This window comes from Symphalangus syndactylus, chromosome 18 (genome assembly GCF_028878055.3).
Source record: "Symphalangus syndactylus isolate Jambi chromosome 18, NHGRI_mSymSyn1-v2.1_pri, whole genome shotgun sequence".
In the NCBI taxonomy this organism is placed as follows: domain Eukaryota; kingdom Metazoa; phylum Chordata; class Mammalia; order Primates; family Hylobatidae; genus Symphalangus; species Symphalangus syndactylus.
The window spans coordinates 4,623,054-4,644,096 of NC_072440.2; positions in this window are offsets into that span (position 1 = coordinate 4,623,054).

A 21,043-nucleotide genomic window follows, 5' to 3' on the forward strand; every position below is an offset into this window, starting at 1 on the left:
ATTCTTTTTCCCAATATAGGCCTCTTAGCGCTCAGAATGTCCAATTGCAGTTTCTACAGAAAGAGTGTTTCAGAACGGCTCAATCAAAAGTAAGGTTCAACTCTGTTAGTTGAATGCACAGAACAGAAAGAAGATTCATACAATGCTTCTGTGTAGTTTATATTTGAACATATTCTTTTTTCCACTATTACCCACTTAGCGCTACGAATGTCCAGTTGCATTTTCTACAGACAGAGTGTTTCAAAACTGCTCAATCAAAAGTATGGTTTAACTCTGTTAGCTGAATGCTCAGATCAGAAAGAAGTTTCACAGAATGCTTCTGTGTAGTTTATATTTGAATATATTCCTTTTTCCACTACTACGCTCTTAGCGCCCCAAATGTCCAGTTGCATTTTCTACACAAAGAGTGTTCAGATCTGCTCAATCAAAAGTATGGTTTAACTCTGTTAGCTGAATGCACAGATCAGAAAGAAGTTTCACCGAATGATTCTGTGTAGTTTATATTTGAAGACATTCCTTGTTTCACTATTACCCTCTTAGCGCTCCGAATCTCCACTTGCATTTTCTACAAAAAGAGTGTTTCATAACTGCTCAATCAAAAATATGTTTTATCTCTGTTAACTGAATTTACAGATCAGAAATAAGTTTCACAGAATGCATCTGTGTAGTTTTTATTTGAAGATATTCTTTTTCCCAATGTAGGCCTCTTAGCGCTTAGCATGTCCAATTGCAGTTTCTACAGAAAGAGTGTTTCAGAACGGCTCAATCAAAAGTAAGGTTCAACTCTGTTAGTTGAATGCACAGAACAGAAAGTATTTTCATAGAATGCTACTGTGTAGTTTATATTTGAATATATTCCTTTCTCCACTATTACACTCTTAGCACTCCGAATGTCCACTTGCATTTTCTACAGAAGGAGTGTTCTGAACTGTGCAATCAAAAGTATGGTTTAACTCTGTTAGCTTAATGAACATATCAGAAATAAGTTTCACACAATGCTTCTGTGTAGTTTTTATTTGAAGATATTATTTTTCCCAATATAGGCCTCTTAGCGCTCAGAACGTCCAATTGCAATTTCTACAGAAAGAGTGTTTCAGAAAGGCTCAATCAAAAGTAAGGTTCAACTCTGTTAGTTGAATGCACAGAACAGAAAGAAATTTCATACAATGCTTCTGTGTAGTTTATATTTGAACATATTCTTTTTTCCACTATTACCCACTTGGCGCTACGAATGTCCAGTTGCATTTTCTACAGACAGAGTGTTTCAAAACTGCTCAATCAAAAGTATGGTTTAACTCTGTTAGCTGAATGCTCAGATCAGAAAGAAGTTTCACAGAATGCTTCTGTGTAGTTTATATTTGAATATATTCGTTTTTCCACTACTACTCTCTTAGCGCTCCAAATGTCCAGTTGCATTTTCTACAGAAAGAGTGTTCAGATTTGCTCAATCAAAAGTATGGTTTAACTCTGTTAGCTGAATGCACAGATCCGAAAGAAGTTTCACAGAATGATTCTGTGTAGTTTATATTTGGAGACATTCCTTTTTCCACTATTACCCTCTTAGCGCTCCGAATCTCCACTTGCATTTTCTACAGAAAGAGTTTTTCAGAACGGCTCAATCAAAACTAAGGTTCAACTCTTTTAGTTGAACAAACAGAACAGAAAGAAGTTTCACACAATTCTTCTGTGTAGTTTTTATTTGTAGACATTCTTTTTCCCAATATAGGCCTCTTAGCGCTCAGAATGTCCAATTGCAGTTTCTACAGAAAGAGTGTTTCAGAACGGCTCAATCAAACGTAAGGTTCAACTCTGTTAGTTGAATGCACAGAACAGAAAGTAGTTTCATACAATGCTTCTGTGTAGTTTATATTTGAACATATTGTTTTTTCCACTATTACCCACTTAGCGCTACGAATGTCCAGTTGCATTTTCTACAGACAGAGTGTTTCAAAACTGCTCAATCAAAAGTATGGTTTAACTCTGTTAGCTGAATGCTCAGATCAGAAAGAAGTTTCACAGAATGCTTCTGTGTAGTTTATATTTGAATATATTCCTTTTTCCACTACTACGCTCTTAGCGCTCCAAATGTCCAGTTGCATTTTCTACAGAAAGAGTGTTCAGATCTGCTCAATCAAAAGTATGGTTTAACTCTGTTAGCTGAATGCACAGATCAGAAAGAAGTTTCACCGAATGATTCCGTGTACTTTATACTTGAAGACATTCCTTTTTCCACTATTACCCACTTAGCGCTCCGAATCTCCACTTGCATTTTCTACTAAAAGAGTGTTTCATAACTGCTCAATCAAAAATATGTTTTATCTCTGTTAACTGAATTTACAGATCAGAAATAATTTTCACAGAATGCATCTGTGTAGTTTTTATTTGAAGATATTCTTTTTCCCAATGTAGGCCTCTTAGCGCTTAGCATGTCCAATTGCAGTTTCTACAGAAAGAGTGTTTCAGAACGGCTCAATCAAAAGTAAGGTTCAACTCTGTTAGTTGAATGCAAAGAACAGAAAGAATTTTCACAGAATGCTACTGTGTAGTTTATATTTGAATATATTCCTTTTTCCACTATTACCCTCTTAGCGCTCCGAATGTCCACTTGCATTTTCTACAGAAAGAGTGTTCAGAACTGCGCAATCAAAACTATGGTTTAACTCTGTTAGCTTAATGAATATATCAGAAATAAGTTTCACACAATGCTTCTGTGTAGTTTTTATTTGAAGATATTATTTTTCCCAATATAGGCCTCTTAGCGCTCAGAATGTCCAATTGCAGTTTCTACAGAAAGAGTGTTTCAGAAAGGCTCAATCAGAAGTAAGGTTCAACTCTGTTAGTTGAATGCACAGAACAGAAAGAAGTTTCATACAATGCTTCTGTGTAGTTTATATTTGAACATATTCTTTTTTCCACTATTACCCACTTGGCGCTACGAATGTCCAGTTGCATTTTCTACAGACAGAGTGTTTCAAAACTGCTCAATCAAAAGTATGGTTTAACTCTGTTAGCTGAATGCTCAGATCAGAAAGAAGTTTCACAGAATGCTTCTGTGTAGTTTATATTTGAATATATTCCTTTTTCCACTACTACTCTCTTAGCGCTCCAAATGTCCAGTTGCATTTTCTACAGAAAGAGTGTTCAGATCTGCTCAATCAAAAGTATGGTTTAACTCTGTTAGCTGAATGCACAGATCAGAAAGAAGTTTCACAAAATGATTCTGTGTAGTTTATATTTGGAGACATTCCTTTTTCCACTATTACCCTCTTAGCGCTCCGAATCTCCACTTGCATTTTCTACAGAAAGAGAGTTTCAGAACGGCTCAATCAAAACTAAGATTCAACTCTTTTAGTTGAACAGACAGAACAGAAAGAAGTTTCACACAATTCTTCTGTGTAGTTTTTACTTGTAGACATTCTTTTTCCCAATATAGGCCTCTTAGCGCCAAGAATGTCCAATTGCAGTTCCTACAGAAAGAGTGTTTCAGAACGGCTCAATCAAAAGTAAGGTTCAACACTGTTAGTTGAATGCACAGAACAGAAAGCAGTTTCATACAATGCTTCTGTGTAGTTTATATTTGAACATATTCTTTTTTCCACTATTACCCACTTAGCGCTACGAATATCCAGTTGCATTTTCTACAGACAGAGTGTTTCAAAACTGCTCAATCAAAAGTATGGTTTAACTCTGTTAGCTGAATGCTCAGATCAGAAAGAAGTTTCACAGAATGCTTCTGTGTAGTTTATATTTGAATATATGCGTTTTTCCACTACTACGCCCTTAGCGCTCCAAATGTCCAGTTGCATTTTCTACACAAAGATTGTTCAGATCTGCTCAATCAAAAGTATGGTTTAACTCTGTTAGCTGAATGCACAGATCAGAAAGAAGTTTCACCGAATGATTCTGTGTAGTTTATATTTGAAGACATTCCTTTTTCCACTATTACCCTCTTAGCGCTCCGAATCTCCACTTGCATTTTCTACAAAAAGAGTGTTTCATAACTGCTCAATCAAAAATATGTTTTATCTCTGTTAACTGAATTTACAGATCAGAAATAAGTTTCACAGAATGCATCTGTGTAGTTTTTATTTGAAGATATTCTTCTTCCCAGTGTAGGCCTCCTAGCGCTTAGCATGTCCAATTGCAGTTTCTACAGAAAGAGTGTTTCAGAACGGCTCAATCAAAAGTAAGGTTCAACACTGTTAGTTGAATGCAAAGAACAGAAAGAATTTTCACAGAATGCTACTGTGTAGTTTATATTTGAATATATTCCTTTTTCCACTATTACCCTCTTAGCGCTCCGAATGTCCACTTGCATTTTCTACAGAAAGAGTGTTCAGAACTGCGCAATCAAAACTATGGTTTAACTCTGTTAGCTTAATGAATATATCAGAAATAAGTTTCACACAATGCTTCTGTGTAGTTTTTATTTGAAGATATTATTTTTCCCAATATAGTCCTCTTAGCGCTCAGAATGTCCAATTGCAGTTTCTACACAAAGAGTGTTTCAGAAAGGCTCAATCAGAAGTAAGGTTCAACTCTGTTAGTTGAATGCACAGAACAGAAAGAAGTTTCATACAATGCTTCTGTGTAGTTTATATTTGAACATATTCTTTTTTCCACTATTACCCACTTAGCGCTACGAATGTCCAGTTGCATTTTCTACAGACAGAGTGTTTCAAAACTGCTCAATCAAAAGTATGGTTTAACTCTGTTAGCTGAATGCTCAGATCAGAAAGAAGTTTCACAGAATGCTTCTGTGTAGTTTATATTTGAATATATTCCTTTTTCCACTACTACTCTCTTAGCGCTGCAAATGTCCAGTTGCATTTTTCTACAGAAAGAGTGTTCAGATCTGCTCAATCAAAAGTATGGTTTAACTCTGTTAGCTGAATGCACAGATCAGAAAGAAGTTTCACAGAATGATTCTGTGTAGTTTATATTTGGAGACATTCTTTTTCCACTATTACCCTCTTAGCGCTCCGAATCTCCACTTGCATTTTCTACAGAAAGAGTGTTTCAGAACGGCTCAATCAAAACAAAGGTTCAACTCTTTTAGTTGAACAAACAGAACAGAAAGAAGTTTCACACAATTCTTCTGTGTAGTTTTTATTTGTAGACATTCTTTTTCCCAATATAGGCCTCTTAGCGCTCAGAATGCCCAATTGCAGTTTCTACAGAAAGAGTGTTTCAGAAAGGCTCAATCAAAAGTAAGGTTCAACTCTGTTAGTTGAATGCACAGAACAGAAAGAAATTTCATACAATGCTTCTGTGTAGTTTATATTTGAACATATTCTTTTTTCCACTATTACCCACTTAGCGCTACGAATGTCCAGTTGCATTTTCTACAGACAGAGTGTTTCAAAACTGCTCAATCAAAAGTATGGTTTAACTCTGTTAGCTGAATGCTCAGATCAGAAAGAAGTTTCACAGAATGCTTCTGTGTAGTTTATATTTGAATATATTCCTTTTTCCACTACTACGCTCTTAGCGCCCCAAATGTCCAGTTGCATTTTCTACACAAAGAGTGTTCAGATCTGCTCAATCAAAAGTATGGTTTAACTCTGTTAGCTGAATGCACAGATCAGAAAGAAGTTTCACCGAATGATTCTGTGTAGTTTATATTTGAAGACATTCCTTGTTTCACTATTACCCTCTTAGCGCTCCGAATCTCCACTTGCATTTTCTACAAAAAGAGTGTTTCATAACTGCTCAATCAAAAATATGTTTTATCTCTGTTAACTGAATTTACAGATCAGAAATAAGTTTCACAGAATGCATCTGTGTAGTTTTTATTTGAAGATATTCTTTTTCCCAATGTAGGCCTCTTAGCGCTTAGCATGTCCAATTGCAGTTTCTACAGAAAGAGTGTTTCAGAACGGCTCAATCAAAAGTAAGGTTCAACTCTGTTAGTTGAATGCACAGAACAGAAAGTATTTTCATAGAATGCTACTGTGTAGTTTATATTTGAATATATTCCTTTCTCCACTATTACACTCTTAGCACTCCGAATGTCCACTTGCATTTTCTACAGAAGGAGTGTTCTGAACTGTGCAATCAAAAGTATGGTTTAACTCTGTTAGCTTAATGAACATATCAGAAATAAGTTTCACACAATGCTTCTGTGTAGTTTTTATTTGAAGATATTATTTTTCCCAATATAGGCCTCTTAGCGCTCAGAACGTCCAATTGCAATTTCTACAGAAAGAGTGTTTCAGAAAGGCTCAATCAAAAGTAAGGTTCAACTCTGTTAGTTGAATGCACAGAACAGAAAGAAATTTCATACAATGCTTCTGTGTAGTTTATATTTGAACATATTCTTTTTTCCACTATTACCCACTTGGCGCTACGAATGTCCAGTTGCATTTTCTACAGACAGAGTGTTTCAAAACTGCTCAATCAAAAGTATGGTTTAACTCTGTTAGCTGAATGCTCAGATCAGAAAGAAGTTTCACAGAATGCTTCTGTGTAGTTTATATTTGAATATATTCGTTTTTCCACTACTACTCTCTTAGCGCTCCAAATGTCCAGTTGCATTTTCTACAGAAAGAGTGTTCAGATTTGCTCAATCAAAAGTATGGTTTAACTCTGTTAGCTGAATGCACAGATCCGAAAGAAGTTTCACAGAATGATTCTGTGTAGTTTATATTTGGAGACATTCCTTTTTCCACTATTACCCTCTTAGCGCTCCGAATCTCCACTTGCATTTTCTACAGAAAGAGTTTTTCAGAACGGCTCAATCAAAACTAAGGTTCAACTATTTTAGTTGAACAAACAGAACAGAAAGAAGTTTCACACAATTCTTCTGTGTAGTTTTTATTTGTAGACATTCTTTTTCCCAATATAGGCCTCTTAGCGCTCAGAATGTCCAATTGCAGTTTCTACAGAAAGAGTGTTTCAGAACGGCTCAATCAAACGTAAGGTTCAACTCTGTTAGTTGAATGCACAGAACAGAAAGTAGTTTCATACAATGCTTCTGTGTAGTTTATATTTGAACATATTGTTTTTTCCACTATTACCCACTTAGCGCTACGAATGTCCAGTTGCATTTTCTACAGACAGAGTGTTTCAAAACTGCTCAATCAAAAGTATGGTTTAACTCTGTTAGCTGAATGCTCAGATCAGAAAGAAGTTTCACAGAATGCTTCTGTGTAGTTTATATTTGAATATATTCCTTTTTCCACTACTACGCTCTTAGCGCTCCAAATGTCCAGTTGCATTTTCTACAGAAAGAGTGTTCAGATCTGCTCAATCAAAAGTATGGTTTAACTCTGTTAGCTGAATGCACAGATCAGAAAGAAGTTTCACCGAATGATTCCGTGTACTTTATACTTGAAGACATTCCTTTTTCCACTATTACCCACTTAGCGCTCCGAATCTCCACTTGCATTTTCTACTAAAAGAGTGTTTCATAACTGCTCAATCAAAAATATGTTTTATCTCTGTTAACTGAATTTACAGATCAGAAATAATTTTCACAGAATGCATCTGTGTAGTTTTTATTTGAAGATATTCTTTTTCCCAATGTAGGCCTCTTAGCGCTTAGCATGTCCAATTGCAGTTTCTACAGAAAGAGTGTTTCAGAACGGCTCAATCAAAAGTAAGGTTCAACTCTGTTAGTTGAATGCAAAGAACAGAAAGAATTTTCACAGAATGCTACTGTGTAGTTTATATTTGAATATATTCCTTTTTCCACTATTACCCTCTTAGCGCTCCGAATGTCCACTTGCATTTTCTACAGAAAGAGTGTTCAGAACTGCGCAATCAAAACTATGGTTTAACTCTGTTAGCTTAATGAATATATCAGAAATAAGTTTCACACAATGCTTCTGTGTAGTTTTTATTTGAAGATATTATTTTTCCCAATATAGGCCTCTTAGCGCTCAGAATGTCCAATTGCAGTTTCTACAGAAAGTGTGTTTCAGAACGGCTCAATCAAAAGTAAGGTTCAACTCTGTTAGTTGAATGCACAGAACAGAAAGAAGTTTCATACAATGCTTCTGTGTAGTTTATATTTGAACATATTCTTTTTTCCACTATTACCCACTTAGCGTTACGAATGTCCAGTAGCATTTTCTACAGACAGTGTGTTTCAAAACTGCTCAATCAAAATTATGGTTTAACTCTGTTAGCTGAATGCTCAGATCAGAAAGAAGTTTCACAGAATGCTTCTGTGTAGTTTATATTTGAATATATTCCTTTTTCCACTACTACTCTCTTAGCGCTCCAAATGTCCAGTTGCATTTTCTACAGAAAGAGTGTTCAGATTTGCTCAATCAAAAGTATGGTTTAACTCTGTTAGCTGAATGCACAGATCCGAAAGAAGTTTCACAGAATGATTCCGTGTAGTTTATATTTGGAGACATTCCTTTTTCCACTATTACCCTCTTAGCGCTCCGAATCTCCACTAGCATTTTCTACAGAAAGAGTTTTTCAGAACGGCTCAATCAAAACTAAGGTTCAACTCTTTTAGTTGAACAAACAGAACAGAAAGAAGTTTCACACAATTCTTCTGTGTAGTTTTTACTTGTAGACATTCTTTTTCCCAATATAGGCCTCTTAGCGCTCAGAATGTCCAATTGCAGTTTCTACAGAAAGAGTGTTTCAGAACGGCTCAATCAAACGTAAGGTTCAACTCTGTTAGTTAAATGCACAGAACAGAAAGTAGTTTCATACAATGCTTCTGTGTAGTTTATATTTGAACATATTCTTTTTTCCACTATTACCCACTTAGCGCTACGAATGTCCAGTTGCATTATCTACAGACAGAGTGTTTCAAAACTGCTCAATCAAAAGTATGGTTTAACTCTGTTAGCTGAATGCTCAGATCAGAAAGAAGTTTCACAGAATTCTCCTGTGTAGTTTATATTTGAATATATTCCTTTTTCCACTACTACGCTCTTAGCGCTCCAAATGTCCAGTTGCATTTTCTACAGAAAGAGTGTTCAGATCTGCTCAATCAAAAGTATGGTTTAACTCTGTTAGCTGAATGCACAGATCAGAAAGAAGTTTCACCGAATGATTCCGTGTAGTTTATACTTGAAGACATTCCTTTTTCCACTATTACCCTCTTAGCGCTCCGAATCTCCACTTGCATTTTCTACTAAAAGAGTGTTTCATAACTGCTCAATCAAAAATATGTTTTATCTCTGTTAACTGAATTTACAGACCAGAAATAAGTTTCACAGAATGCATCTGTGTAGTTTTTATTTGAAGATATTCTTTTTCCCAATGTAGGCCTCTTAGCGCTTAGCATGTCCAATTGCAGTTTCTACAGAAAGAGTGTTTCAGAACGGCTCAATCAAAAGTAAGGTTCAACTCTGTTAGTTGAATGCAAAGAACAGAAAGAATTTTCACAGAATGCTACTGTGTAGTTTATATTTGGATATATTCTTTTTTCCACTATTACCCTCTTAGCGCTCCGAATGTCCACTTGCATTTTCTACAGAAAGAGTGTTCAGAACTGCGCAATCAAATCTATGGTTTAACTCTGTTAGCTTAATGAATATATCAGAAATAAGTTTCACACAATGCTTCTGTGTAGTTTTTCTTTGAAGATATTATTTTTCCCAATATAGGCCTCTTAGCGCTCAGAATGTCCAATTGCAGTTTCTACAGAAAGAGTGTTTCAGAACGGCTCAATCAAAGGTAAGGTTCAACTCTGTTAGTTGAATGCACAGAACAGAAAGTAGTTTCATACAATGCTTCTGTGTAGTTTATATTTGAACATATTCTTTTTTCAACTATTACCCACTTAGCGCTACGAATGTCCAGTTGCATTTTCTACAGACAGAGTGTTTCAAAACTGCTCAATCAAAAGTATGGTTTAACTCTGTTAGCTGAATGCTCAGATCAGAAAGAAGTTTCACAGAATGCTTCTGTGTAGTTTATATTTGAATATATTCCTTTTTCCACTACTACGCTCTTAGCGCCCCAAATGTCCAGTTGCATTTTCTACACAAAGAGTGTTCAGATCTGCTCAATCAAAAGTATGGTTTAACTCTGTTAGCTGAATGCACAGATCAGAAAGAAGTTTCACCGAATGATTCTGTGTAGTTTATATTTGAAGACATTCCTTGTTTCACTATTACCCTCTTAGCGCTCCGAATCTCCACTTGCATTTTCTACAAAAAGAGTGTTTCATAACTGCTCAATCAAAAATATGTTTTATCTCTGTTAACTGAATTTACAGATCAGAAATAAGTTTCACAGAATGCATCTGTGTAGTTTTTATTTGAAGATATTCTTTTTCCCAATGTAGGCCTCTTAGCGCTTAGCATGTCCAATTGCAGTTTCTACAGAAAGAGTGTTTCAGAACGGCTCAATCAAAAGTAAGGTTCAACTCTGTTAGTTGAATGCACAGAACAGAAAGTATTTTCATAGAATGCTACTGTGTAGTTTATATTTGAATATATTCCTTTCTCCACTATTACACTCTTAGCACTCCGAATGTCCACTTGCATTTTCTACAGAAGGAGTGTTCTGAACTGTGCAATCAAAAGTATGGTTTAACTCTGTTAGCTTAATGAACATATCAGAAATAAGTTTCACACAATGCTTCTGTGTAGTTTTTATTTGAAGATATTATTTTTCCCAATATAGGCCTCTTAGCGCTCAGAACGTCCAATTGCAATTTCTACAGAAAGAGTGTTTCAGAAAGGCTCAATCAAAAGTAAGGTTCAACTCTGTTAGTTGAATGCACAGAACAGAAAGAAATTTCATACAATGCTTCTGTGTAGTTTATATTTGAACATATTCTTTTTTCCACTATTACCCACTTGGCGCTACGAATGTCCAGTTGCATTTTCTACAGACAGAGTGTTTCAAAACTGCTCAATCAAAAGTATGGTTTAACTCTGTTAGCTGAATGCTCAGATCAGAAAGAAGTTTCACAGAATGCTTCTGTGTAGTTTATATTTGAATATATTCGTTTTTCCACTACTACTCTCTTAGCGCTCCAAATGTCCAGTTGCATTTTCTACAGAAAGAGTGTTCAGATTTGCTCAATCAAAAGTATGGTTTAACTCTGTTAGCTGAATGCACAGATCCGAAAGAAGTTTCACAGAATGATTCTGTGTAGTTTATATTTGGAGACATTCCTTTTTCCACTATTACCCTCTTAGCGCTCCGAATCTCCACTTGCATTTTCTACAGAAAGAGTTTTTCAGAACGGCTCAATCAAAACTAAGGTTCAACTATTTTAGTTGAACAAACAGAACAGAAAGAAGTTTCACACAATTCTTCTGTGTAGTTTTTATTTGTAGACATTCTTTTTCCCAATATAGGCCTCTTAGCGCTCAGAATGTCCAATTGCAGTTTCTACAGAAAGAGTGTTTCAGAACGGCTCAATCAAACGTAAGGTTCAACTCTGTTAGTTGAATGCACAGAACAGAAAGTAGTTTCATACAATGCTTCTGTGTAGTTTATATTTGAACATATTGTTTTTTCCACTATTACCCACTTAGCGCTACGAATGTCCAGTTGCATTTTCTACAGACAGAGTGTTTCAAAACTGCTCAATCAAAAGTATGGTTTAACTCTGTTAGCTGAATGCTCAGATCAGAAAGAAGTTTCACAGAATGCTTCTGTGTAGTTTATATTTGAATATATTCCTTTTTCCACTACTACGCTCTTAGCGCTCCAAATGTCCAGTTGCATTTTCTACAGAAAGAGTGTTCAGATCTGCTCAATCAAAAGTATGGTTTAACTCTGTTAGCTGAATGCACAGATCAGAAAGAAGTTTCACCGAATGATTCCGTGTACTTTATACTTGAAGACATTCCTTTTTCCACTATTACCCACTTAGCGCTCCGAATCTCCACTTGCATTTTCTACTAAAAGAGTGTTTCATAACTGCTCAATCAAAAATATGTTTTATCTCTGTTAACTGAATTTACAGATCAGAAATAATTTTCACAGAATGCATCTGTGTAGTTTTTATTTGAAGATATTCTTTTTCCCAATGTAGGCCTCTTAGCGCTTAGCATGTCCAATTGCAGTTTCTACAGAAAGAGTGTTTCAGAACGGCTCAATCAAAAGTAAGGTTCAACTCTGTTAGTTGAATGCAAAGAACAGAAAGAATTTTCACAGAATGCTACTGTGTAGTTTATATTTGAATATATTCCTTTTTCCACTATTACCCTCTTAGCGCTCCGAATGTCCACTTGCATTTTCTACAGAAAGAGTGTTCAGAACTGCGCAATCAAAACTATGGTTTAACTCTGTTAGCTTAATGAATATATCAGAAATAAGTTTCACACAATGCTTCTGTGTAGTTTTTATTTGAAGATATTATTTTTCCCAATATAGGCCTCTTAGCGCTCAGAATGTCCAATTGCAGTTTCTACAGAAAGTGTGTTTCAGAACGGCTCAATCAAAAGTAAGGTTCAACTCTGTTAGTTGAATGCACAGAACAGAAAGAAGTTTCATACAATGCTTCTGTGTAGTTTATATTTGAACATATTCTTTTTTCCACTATTACCCACTTAGCGTTACGAATGTCCAGTAGCATTTTCTACAGACAGTGTGTTTCAAAACTGCTCAATCAAAATTATGGTTTAACTCTGTTAGCTGAATGCTCAGATCAGAAAGAAGTTTCACAGAATGCTTCTGTGTAGTTTATATTTGAATATATTCCTTTTTCCACTACTACTCTCTTAGCGCTCCAAATGTCCAGTTGCATTTTCTACAGAAAGAGTGTTCAGATTTGCTCAATCAAAAGTATGGTTTAACTCTGTTAGCTGAATGCACAGATCCGAAAGAAGTTTCACAGAATGATTCCGTGTAGTTTATATTTGGAGACATTCCTTTTTCCACTATTACCCTCTTAGCGCTCCGAATCTCCACTAGCATTTTCTACAGAAAGAGTTTTTCAGAACGGCTCAATCAAAACTAAGGTTCAACTCTTTTAGTTGAACAAACAGAACAGAAAGAAGTTTCACACAATTCTTCTGTGTAGTTTTTACTTGTAGACATTCTTTTTCCCAATATAGGCCTCTTAGCGCTCAGAATGTCCAATTGCAGTTTCTACAGAAAGAGTGTTTCAGAACGGCTCAATCAAACGTAAGGTTCAACTCTGTTAGTTAAATGCACAGAACAGAAAGTAGTTTCATACAATGCTTCTGTGTAGTTTATATTTGAACATATTCTTTTTTCCACTATTACCCACTTAGCGCTACGAATGTCCAGTTGCATTTTCTACAGACAGAGTGTTTCAAAACTGCTCAATCAAAAGTATGGTTTAACTCTGTTAGCTGAATGCTCAGATCAGAAAGAAGTTTCACAGAATTCTCCTGTGTAGTTTATATTTGAATATATTCCTTTTTCCACTACTACGCTCTTAGCGCTCCAAATGTCCAGTTGCATTTTCTACAGAAAGAGTGTTCAGATCTGCTCAATCAAAAGTATGGTTTAACTCTGTTAGCTGAATGCACAGATCAGAAAGAAGTTTCACCGAATGATTCCGTGTAGTTTATACTTGAAGACATTCCTTTTTCCACTATTACCCTCTTAGCGCTCCGAATCTCCACTTGCATTTTCTACTAAAAGAGTGTTTCATAACTGCTCAATCAAAAATATGTTTTATCTCTGTTAACTGAATTTACAGACCAGAAATAAGTTTCACAGAATGCATCTGTGTAGTTTTTATTTGAAGATATTCTTTTTCCCAATGTAGGCCTCTTAGCGCTTAGCATGTCCAATTGCAGTTTCTACAGAAAGAGTGTTTCAGAACGGCTCAATCAAAAGTAAGGTTCAACTCTGTTAGTTGAATGCAAAGAACAGAAAGAATTTTCACAGAATGCTACTGTGTAGTTTATATTTGGATATATTCTTTTTTCCACTATTACCCTCTTAGCGCTCCGAATGTCCACTTGCATTTTCTACAGAAAGAGTGTTCAGAACTGCGCAATCAAATCTATGGTTTAACTCTGTTAGCTTAATGAATATATCAGAAATAAGTTTCACACAATGCTTCTGTGTAGTTTTTCTTTGAAGATATTATTTTTCCCAATATAGGCCTCTTAGCGCTCAGAATGTCCAATTGCAGTTTCTACAGAAAGAGTGTTTCAGAACGGCTCAATCAAAGGTAAGGTTCAACTCTGTTAGTTGAATGCACAGAACAGAAAGTATTTTCATACAATGCTTCTGTGTAGTTTATATTTGAACATATTCTTTTTTCAACTATTACCCACTTAGCGCTACGAATGTCCAGTTGCATTTTCTACAGACAGAGTGTTTCAAAACTGCTCAATCAAAAGTATGGTTTAACTCTGTTAGCTGAATGCTCAGATCAGAAAGAAGTTTCACAGAATGCTTCTGTGTAGTTTATATTTGAATATATTCCTTTTTCCACTACTACGCTCTTAGCGCTCCAAATGTCCAGTTGCATTTTCTACAGAAAGAGTGTTCAGATCTGCTCAATCAAAAGAATGGTTTAACTCTGTTAGCTGAATGCACAGATCAGAAAGAAGTTTCACCGAATGATTCCGTGTACTTTATACTTGAAGACATTCCTTTTTCCACTATTACCCTCTTAGCGCTCCGAATCTCCACTTGCATTTTCTACTAAAAGAGTGTTTCATAACTGCTCAATCAAAAATATGTTTTATCTCTGTTAACTGAATTTACAGATCAGAAATAAGTTTCACAGAATGCATCTGTGTAGTTTTTATTTGAAGATATTCTTTTTCCCAATGTAGGCCTCTTAGCGCTTAGCATGTCCAATTGCAGTTTCTACAGAAAGAGTGTTTCAGAACGGCTCAATCAAAAGTAAGGTTCAACTCTGTTAGTTGAATGCAAAGAACAGAAAGAATTTTCACAGAATGCTACTGTGTAGTTTATATTTGAATATATACCTTTTTCCACTATTACACTCTTAGCGCTCCGAATGTCCACTTGCATTTTCTACAGAAAGAGTGTTCAGAACTGCGCAATCAAAACTATGGTTTAACTCTGTTACCTTAATGAATATATCAGAAATAAGTTTCACACAATGCTTCTGTGTAGTTTTTATTTGAAGATATTATTTTTCCCAATATAGGCCTCTTAGCGCTCAGAATGTCCAATTGCAGTTTCTACAGAAAGAGTGTTTCAGAAAGGCTCAATCAGAAGTAAGGTTCAACTCTGTTAGTTGAATGCACAGAACAGAAAGAAGTTTCATACAATGCTTCTGTGTAGTTTATATTTGAACATATTCTTTTTTCCACTATTACCCACTTGGCGCTACGAATGTCCAGTTGCATTTTCTACAGACAGAGTGTTTCAAAACTGCTCAATCAAAAGTATGGTTTAACTCTGTTAGCTGAATGCTCAGATCAGAAAGAAGTTTCACAGAATGCTTCTGTGTAGTTTATATTTGAATATATTCCTTTTTCCACTACTACTCTCTTAGCGCTCCAAATGTCCAGTTGCATTTTCTACAGAAAGAGTGTTCAGATCTGCTCAATCAAAAGTATGGTTTAACTCTGTTAGCTGAATGCACAGATCAGAAAGAAGTTTCACAGAATGATTCTGTGTAGTTTATATTTGGAGACATTCCTTTTTCCACTATTACCCTCTTAGCGCTCCGAATCTCCACTTGCATTTTCTACAGAAAGAGAGTTTCAGAACGGCTCAATCAAAACTAAGATTCAACTCTTTTAGTTGAACAGACAGAACAGAAAGAAGTTTCACACAATTCTTCTGTGTAGTTTTTACTTGTAGACATTCTTTTTCCCAATATAGGCCTCTTAGCGCCAAGAATGTCCAATTGCAGTTCCTACAGAAAGAGTGTTTCAGAACGGCTCAATCAAAAGTAAGGTTCAACACTGTTAGATGAATGCACAGAACAGAAAGCAGTTTCATACAATGCTTCTGTGTAGTTTATATTTGAACATATTCTTTTTTCCACTATTACCCACTTAGCGCTACGAATATCCAGTTGCATTTTCTACAGACAGAGTGTTTCAAAACTGCTCAATCAAAAGTATGGTTTAACTCTGTTAGCTGAATGCTCAGATCAGAAAGAAGTTTCACAGAATGCTTCTGTGTAGTTTATATTTGAATATATGCGTTTTTCCACTACTACGCTCTTAGCGCTCCAAATGTCCAGTTGCATTTTCTACACAAAGATTGTTCAGATCTGCTCAATCAAAAGTATGGTTTAACTCTGTTAGCTGAATGCACAGATCAGAAAGAAGTTTCACCGAATGATTCTGTGTAGTTTATATTTGAAGACATTCCTTTTTCCACTATTACCCTCTTAGCGCTCCGAATCTCCACTTGCATTTTCTACAAAAAGAGTGTTTCATAACTGCTCAATCAAAAATATGTTTTATCTCTGTTAACTGAATTTACAGATCAGAAATAAGTTTCACAGAATGCATATGTGTAGTATCTATTTGAAGATATTCTTTTTCCCAATGTAGGCCTCTTAGCGCTTAGCATGTCCAATTGCAGTTTCTACAGAAAGAGTGTTTCAGAACGGCTCAATCAAAAGTAAGGTTCAACTCTGTTAGTTGAATGCACAGAACAGAAAGAATTTTCACAGAATGCTACTGTGTAGTTTATATTTGAATATATTCCTTTCTCCACTATTACACTCTTTGCGCTCCGAATGTCCACTTGCATTTTCTACAGAAGGAGTGTTCAGAACTGCGCAATCAAAAGTATGGTTTAACTCTGTTAGCTTAATGAACGTAGCAGAAATAAGTTTCACACAATGCTTCTGTGTAGTTTTCATTTGAAGATTTTATTTTTCCCAATAGAGGCCTCTTAGCGCTCAGAATGTCCAATTGCAGTTTCTACAGAAAGACTGTTTCAGAAAGGCTCAATCAAAAGTAAGGTTCAACTCTGTTAGTTGAATGCACAGAACAGAAAGAAGTTTCATACAATGCTTCTGTGTAGTTTATATTTGAACATATTCTTTTTTCCACTATTACCCACTTAGCGCTACGAATGTCCAGTTGCATTTTCTACAGACAGTGTTTTTCAAAACTGCTCAATCAAAAGTATGGTTTAACTCTGTTAGCTGAATGCTCAGATCAGAAAGAAGTTTCACAGAATGCTTCTGTGTAGTTTATATTTGAATATATTCCTTTTTCCACTACTACTCTCTTAGCGCTCCAAATGTCCAGTTGCATTTTCTACAGAAAGAGTGTTCAGATTTGCTCAATCAAAAGTATGGTTTAACTCTGTTAGCTGAATGCACAGATCCGAAAGAAGTTTCACAGAATGATTCCGTGTAGTTTATATTTGGAGACATTCCTTTTTCCACTATTACCCTCTTAGCGCTCCGAATCTCCACTAGCATTTTCTACAGAAAGAGTTTTTCAGAATGGCTCAATCAAAACTAAGGTTCAACTCTTTTAGTTGAACAAACAGAACAGAAAGAAGTTTCACACAATTCTTCTGTGTAGTTTTTATTTGTAGACATTCTTTTTCCCAATATAGGCCTCTTAGCGCTCAGAATGTCCAATTGCAGTTTCTACAGAAAGAGTGTTTCAGAACGGCTCAATCAAACGTAAGGTTCAACTCTGATAGTTGAATGCACAGAACAGAAAGTAGTTTCATACAATGCTTCTGTGTAGTTTATATTTGAACATATTCTTTTTTCCACTATTACCCACTTAGCGCTACGAATGTCCAGTTGCATTTTCTACAGACAGAGTGTTTCAAAACTGCTCAATCAAAAGTATGGTTTAACTCTGTTAGCTGAATGCTCAGATCAGAAAGAAGTTTTACAGAATGCTTCTGTGTAGTTTATATTTGAATATATTCCTTTTTCCACTACTACTCTCTTAGCGCTCCAAATGTCCAGTTGCATTTTCTACAGAAAGAGTGTTCAGATTTGCTCAATCAAAAGTGTGGTTTAACTCTGTTAGCTGAATGCACAGATCCGAAAGAAGTTTCACAGAATGATTCTGTGTAGTTTATATTTGGAGACATTCCTTTTTCCACTATTACCCTCTTAGCGCTCCGAATCTCCACTTGCATTTTCTACAGAAAGAGTTTTTCAGAACGGCTCAATCAAAACTAAGGTTCAACTCTTTTAGTTGAACAAACAGAACAGAAAGAAGTTTCACACAATTCTTCTGTGTAGCTTTTATTTGTAGACATTCTTTTTCCCAATATAGGCCTCTTAGCGCTCAGAATGTCCAATTGCAGTTTCTACAGAAAGAGTGTTTCAGAACGACTCAATCAAACGTAAGGTTCAACTCTGTTAGTTGAATGCACAGAACAGAAAGTAGTTTCATACAATGCTTCTGTGTAGTGTATATTTGAACATATTCTTTTTTCCACTATTACCCACTTAGCGCTACGAATGTCCAGTTGCATTTTCTACAGACAGAGTGTTTCAAAACTGCTCAATCAAAAGTATGGTTTAACTCTGTTAGCTGAATGCTCAGATCAGAAAGAAGTTTCACAGAATGCTTCTGTGTAGTTTATATTTGAATATATTCCTTTTTCCACTACTACGCTCTTAGCGCTCCAAATGTCCAGTTGCATTTTCTACAGAAAGAGTGTTCAGATCTGCTCAATCAAAAGTATGGTTTAACTCTGTTAGCTGAATGCACAGATCAGAAAGAAGTTTCACCGAATGATTCCGTGTAGTTTATACTTGAAGACATTCCTTTTTCCACTATTACCCTCTTAGCGCTCCGAATCTCCACTTGCATTTTCTACTAAAAGAGTGTTTCATAACTGCTCAATCAAAAATATGTTTTATCTCTGTTAACTGAATTTACAGATCAGAAATAAGTTTCACAGAATGCATCTGTGTAGTTTTTATTTGAAGATATTCTTCTTCCCAATGTAGGCCTCCTAGCGCTTAGCATGTCCAATTGCAGTTTCTACAGAAAGAGTGTTTCAGAACGGCTCAATCAAAAGTAAGGTTCAACACTGTTAGTTGAATGCAAAGAACAGAAAGAATTTTCACAGAATGCTACTGTGTAGTTTATATTTGAATATATTCCTTTTTCCACTATTACCCTCTTAGCGCTCCGAATGTCCACTTGCATTTTCTACAGAAAGAGTGTTCAGAACTGCGCAATCAAAACTATGGTTTAACTCTGTTAGCTTAATGAATATATCAGAAATAAGTTTCACACAATGCTTCTGTGTAGTTTTTATTTGAAGATATTATTTTTCCCAATATAGGCCTCTTAGCGCTCAGAATGTCCAATTGCAGTTTCTACAGAAAGAGTGTTTCAGAAAGGCTCAATCAGAAGTAAGGTTCAACTCTGTTAGTTGAATGCACAGAACAGAAAGAAGTTTCATACAATGCTTCTGTGTAGTTTATATTTGAACATATTCTTTTTTCCACTATTACCCACTTAGCGCTACGAATGTCCAGTTGCATTTTCTACAGACAGAGTGTTTCAAAACTGCTCAATCAAAAGTATGGTTTAACTCTGTTAGCTGAATGCTCAGATCAGAAAGAAGTTTCACAGAATGCTTCTGTGTAGTTTATATTTGAATATATTCCTTTTTCCACTACTACTCTCTTAGCGCTGCAAATGTCCAGTTGCATTTTTCTACAGAAAGAGTGTTCAGATCTGCTCAATCAAAAGTATGGTTTAACTCTGTTAGCTGAATGCACAGATCAGAAAGAAGTTTCACAGAATGATTCTGTGTAGTTTATATTTGGAGACATTCTTTTTCCACTATTACCCTCTTAGCGCTCCGAATCTCCACTTGCATTTTCTACAGAAAGAGTGTTTCAGAACGGCTCAATCAAAACAAAGGTTCAACTCTTTTAGTTGAACAAACAGAACAGAAAGAAGTTTCACACAATTCTTCTGTGTAGTTTTTATTTGTAGACATTCTTTTTCCCAATATAGGCGTCTTAGCGCTCAGAATGCCCAATTGCAGTTTCTACAGAAAGAGTGTTTCAGAAAGGCTCAATCAAAAGTAAGGTTCAACTCTGTTAGTTGAATGCACAGAACAGAAAGAAATTTCATACAATGCTTCTGTGTAGTTTATATTTGAACATATTCTTTTTTCCACTATTACCCACTTAGCGCTACGAATGTCCAGTTGCATTTTCTACAGACAGAGTGTTTCAAAACTGCTCAATCAAAAGTATGGTTTAACTCTGTTAGCTGAATGCTCAGATCAGAAAGAAGTTTCACAGAATGCTTCTGTGTAGTTTATATTTGAATATATTCCTTTTTCCACTACTACTCTCTTAGCGCTCCAAATGTCCAGTTGCATTTTCTACAGAAAGAGTGTTCAGATTTGCTCAATCAAAAGTATGGTTTAACTCTGTTAGCTGAATGCACAGATCCGAAAGGAGTTTCACAGAATGATTCTGTGTAGTTTATATTTGGAGACATTCCTTTTTCCACTATTACCCACTTAGCGCTGCGAATCTCCACTTGCATTTTCTACAGAAAGAGTTTTTCAGAACGGCTCAATCAAAACTAAGGTTCAACTCTTTTAGTTGAACAAACAGAACAGAAAGAAGTTTCACACAATTCTTCTGTGTAGTTTTTATTTGTAGACATTCTTTTTCCCAATATAGGCCTCTTAGCGCTCAGAATGTCCAATTGCAGTTTCTACAGAAAGAGTGTGTCAGAACGGCTCAATCAAACGTAAGGTTCAACTCTGTTAGTTGAATGCACAGAACAGAAAGAAGTTTCACAGAATGCTTCTGTGTAGTTTATATTTGAACATATTCTTTTTTCCACTATTACCCACTTAGCGCTACGAATGTCCAGTTGCATTTTCTACAGACAGAGTGTTTCAAAACTGCTCAATCAAAAGTATGGTTTAACTCTGATAGCTGAATGCTCAGATCAGAAAGAAGTTTCACAGAATGCTTCTGTGTAGTTTATATTTGAATATATTCCTTTTTCCACTACTACGCTCTTAGCGCTCCAAATGTCCAGTTGCATTTTCTACAGAAAGAGTGTTCAGATCTGCTCAATCAAAAGTATGGTTTAACTCTGTTAGCTGAATGCACAGATCAGAAAGAAGTTTCACCGAATGATTCCGTGTAGTTTATACTTGAAGACATTCCTTTTTCCACTATTACCCTCTTAGCGCTCCGAATCTCCACTTG